General features: G+C 37.0%; 1 long non-coding RNA gene across 1 annotated transcript in view; it reads left to right on the forward strand.

Moving 5' to 3' along the window:
• The window catches only part of LOC106877868 (uncharacterized), a 19783-nt gene that overhangs the window by 11093 nt on the left and 3943 nt on the right, over window positions 1–4747 (forward strand). Inside the window, exon 3 of the long non-coding RNA XR_001410425.2 lies at window positions 2837–2913. This is a non-coding gene — a long non-coding RNA (uncharacterized LOC106877868). The remainder of the gene's footprint in view (window positions 1–2836; window positions 2914–4747) is intronic.

Genomic DNA, 4747 nt, shown 5'->3' on the forward strand with positions numbered 1-4747 from the left:
ACAATTGTAGTAACGCCTGCGCATGCGTAGTCTTACGCATGCGTAGAATTAAGCAAGCAAGCGTTTCCCGCTCAATTCATTCTCTTTCACGCTGGCCAGCGATTGAGCATGGACGTGTGTTTAAAAGCTGTCTCTACATCTTTCGGTCTTACACTCGACAGCTCGTTATTCTCACCTCTAAAGATGTATAACTAAAGATATGTATGTTTTACCAAGTAAATATATGTTGTTTAAGTTGTTTAGTCTGGAGTTCAGCGTCACGTTGTATTCTTTAATTTTATAGTAGAAAGTCAGGTATACAATCTAAAGATGGATAACCCACTCTCTACTAAACAATGTAAATAATTAAATGTTACAGATGATAGAGTAATATGAATGTTAAAGGTTTAAAATGAATAAACCGTTTGGTGTGTAGTTTACAATGAGAAATGATGTTTACAACTGGAATGATGCTGATGGACTGACGATAGGGAAGACAAGACGTTAGATTCATCTAATTAGAGTAGCTAAACGGAGCTTCATAGACAAAATTATCATAATGTGAGATAATATTTATTTGGTTTATTCACTGTTAAATGAGACATCTTTGGCATGAATTTAGGAGTTACCATTGATAAAACAAATAATAAAAGCATTCAGGCTTGGAAATGCTTGATAAAACTGGTAGAGAAAATGAAAATATTTTAGAACATCAAATCTATCAGAAATTACAAGGATTTTATAACTACTAACATTATTGAAGAGTGCAAATGTTATTGAAAAAGCTGCTAAAAGGCAAAGACACTACATGAGAAGATGAGTGAAGTGATGGGGTTCATACATCAGTGTTTCAGTGACTGATGTGAATGTTATGTACATACTATATTTATTATATATAGCTTGCTTATCAAAATTTATCTCTAATCTAAATTCCAGACTATTCACTACATGCCTGAAATGCTGAAGCTATGTAAATATTTAAATATTTATCTAAATTTGAAGGCTATCTCTCACATTGAGGATAACAGTTGATTTTCAAATGATAAAAATATTTATTTTAACTTCAAATATTGTTCATATGCCAATGTATATTTTAAATTTTACATAATATCTACATTTAGAATTCAATTTATATGTACATGCCTGTGTAGTTAAGAAGTTTCCTTACCAACTACATGGTTTTGGATTAAGTTCCACTCTGTAGTACCCTGGGCAAGTGTCTTTTACTATAGCCTCAAGCTGACCAGAGCCTTGTGAGTGAATTTAAATGATAGAAACTGAAAGAAGCTTGTCATATACATGTGTGTGTTTGTATTTTCTTGCTTTGCTATTGTGCGATGGTTATACATTAGCATCACTGTCATACAAGCAATGTTGTTTGTTTCCTATATTTGGTGAAAATATGTCCAGCTATGGGTAAATATTACCTTACTTGAAAACAGGTGAGTGTTCATGACAAGAAGGGCATATGGTCATAGAAAATCTGCTTCAATAAACTCTGTATGATCTATGTGAACATGGATAAGTGAATGTTAAAATGATGATGATGAAATAATCATTTTTAAAAGTTAAAATATATTATGCATTGAGAACTTACAGAAAAAAACAATTATTGTAGAAATCATCATCATCATCATCGTCGTTTAACGTCCACCTTCCATGCTAGCATGGGTTGGACGATTTGACTGAGGACTGGTGAAACCAGATGGCTACACCAGGCTCCAATCTGATTTTGCAGAGTTTCTACAGCTGGATGCCCTTCCTAACGCCAACCACTCAGAGAGTGTAGTGGGTGCTTTTACGTGTCACCAGCACGAAGGCCAGTCAGGCGGTACTGGCAACGGCCATGCTCAAAATGGTGTATTTTATGTGCCACCCGCACAAGAGCCAGTCCAGGGGCACTGGCAACGATCTCGCTTGAAAGTCCTTACACATGCCGCAGGCACAGGTGCCATCACGATTTCAATTTGCTTGCCCCGATAAGTCTTCGCAAGCTGAGTTTCGTGTCCAATGAAGGAGACGACATTGGCATGGGTGCCAGTCGTCGAATTTAACTCGATTTCGATTTCACTTGCCTCAACAGGTCTTCGCAAGTGGAGTTTAGTGTCCAATGAAGGAAGGTACGCATAAGTGAAGTGGACTGACTGAGGCCTTAGATTTAGGTCTCACTTGGCTTTCCGGGTCATCTCACGCACAGCATATTTCCAATTGGCAGAGTTTCTACAGCTGGATGCCCTTCCTAACGCCAACCACTCAGAGAGTGTAGTAGGTGCTTTTACGTGCCACTGGCACGAAGGCCAGTCAGGCGGTACTGGCAACGGCCATGCTCAAAATGGTGTATTTTATGTGCCACCCGCACAAGAGCCAGTCAGAAATGATGTATAAAATTTAAACAATATAAACAGACATGAAACCAGGGCAGCTCCTCAGCTGACCAGCTTCTATCAAACCATCCAGCCCATGCCAGCATGGAAAATGGACAATAATTGATGAAGATGATGATAATTTTTTCATACAATAAAGATAAAGGAAGCTCATATAGTTTTTATAGAATATTTCAGCCTCCAGAAAGCTCTAATAGGAACAAAGATACCACAATGGAAGAAATGTCATTATTATTGTTGTGAGGTATTTGTATTCATCACTAGGTTCTTTTGCAACCAAAATAACGAATAAAATTTATTGTATTCATTCAGTAAAATTGATGTGGGTTTTACAATTTTTACATTTTTAACCTTATCGGAAACAAGATTTCATGTTTGTAGGTTTTATAATTTTATTGGCTAATGTTATTACTTATTTTTCATTCATTACACAGCATGTAAATATTTCTTATTGATGCCATCTTATATTTCAGGTGCCTTTGAAGTCTCTATCAATAGCGTCGTGGTTCATTCACGGATCAAATCTGGCTCATACCCAAACGCTGATGAGGTCAGTTGTTCTATTTCATTAATCTTTTGTCATTTCAGGTTTTAGATGTGCATTCTCTTTATTTGTTTATTTTTTGGCATGTCTGTGAGGTAAGAAGTTTGCTCCCCACCCACATGTGTGTGTTTGTATGTTGGGCCTTACAGATGCAGTGACAGGTGACCAAGACCGTTGGCGATATACTGTGCTGGAGAAGACCTGTCAAACCAAGTGAGATCGTAGTCATGGCCAATGCCAGCATCATGTAACTGGCACCTGTACTGGTGGCACGTAAAAAGCACCCACAACACTCTTGGAGTGGTTGGCATTACGAAGGGCATCCAGCCATAGGAACCATGCTGAAACCAGATTGGAATCTGGTGCAGCTCTCCGGCTTACCAATTCTTAGTTAAACTATCCAATCCATGCCAGCATGAAAAACAGACATTAAATGATGATGATGATATATCTATATATCTATATACATATATACATATTTAGAAAGAGAGAGAGATTTACAATTAAAGATGCTTTTGATAGGCAGTCTCAACACCACATTTTTCAGTTGTAGCTCATGCTGGGGCTTTAGTGGTAAACCATACCTGTTACATTATGTCAGTTGATGAAAACTCCTTGTATATACTGTGTGTGTGTGTGTGTATATATATATGTATATATCTTTTGTCTTTTACTTGTTTCAGTCATGAAACTGTGGCCATGCTGGGGCAATGCCTCGAAGGGTTTTAGTTGAACAAATCAGCCCTAGTACTTATTTTTTGTTAAGTCTGGTACTTATTCTATTGGTCTCGTTTGCCAAACTGATGGGCTTCTTTCAATTTTTGTCTACCAAATCCACTCACAAAGCTTCAGTTGATCTGAGGCTATAGTTGAAGACACCCAAGGTGCTACACAGTGGGACTGGACTGAGAACCATGTAGTTGGGAAATAATAAATTATATAATAGATTACAATATAAATCCAATTATGAATCAAAGATTATAAAAATATAATCTTTGTTTACAACATTCTTTTACATTGTTTTACAATATTCTTGGGCTGACTAAAACCTTGTAAGCGGATTTGGTAAACAAAAACTGAAAGAAGTCTGTTGGGCGCATGCACGTGTGTGTATGCATGCACGCATGCATGTGTGTATGTGTTTGTCTCTCACCACCCTTCAAGGTAGTGCCCCAGCATGGTTGCAGTCCAATGATTGAAGTAAGTAAAAGATAAAAGATAAAACAAAATAAATCAAATATCTGTTCACAGCAATTTTTGTTTCTGTGTCTATAGAATTGTCTGAATATTTTAATAAAAAGAATTTTATATAGGTATTTTACCTTGAAGACATCGTGATAGTATTCAAACTGTTAAGAACAAATATACCTGTGCTTCCAAATAAGTTGTCTTGTTAGAAAGCTTATTCTATAAATCCGTTCTCGTTTAAGATTAAAAAAAAAAAAGGAAATGTTTAAATTTACTGATCTGCAAGTTCCATGATTAAAATTCCTTATATTGTCTCATTAGCTACCATTTTAGCAAAATCTGTAAGCGAAATGATTATTTCTTATGTCCAGTAGACGCAGGAGTGTCTGTGTGGTAATCATAGGCACAGGAGTAGCTGTGAGGTAAGTAGCTTGCTTACCAGCCACATGGTCCCGGGCTCAGTCCCACTGCGTGGCACCTTGGGCAAGTGTCTTCTACTATAGCCTCGGGCCGACCAAAGCCTTGAGGGGATTTGGTAGACGGAAACTGGAAGAAGCCCGTCGTATATGTATATATATATATATGGGAGAATATACAAAAAATAACAACAGACGAGGACAGGTGGTGTAAATAACAAAAGTATATATTAGTA

The sequence above is a fragment of the Octopus bimaculoides genome, chromosome 18, assembly GCF_001194135.2.
Source record: "Octopus bimaculoides isolate UCB-OBI-ISO-001 chromosome 18, ASM119413v2, whole genome shotgun sequence".
NCBI classification, from domain to species: domain Eukaryota; kingdom Metazoa; phylum Mollusca; class Cephalopoda; order Octopoda; family Octopodidae; genus Octopus; species Octopus bimaculoides.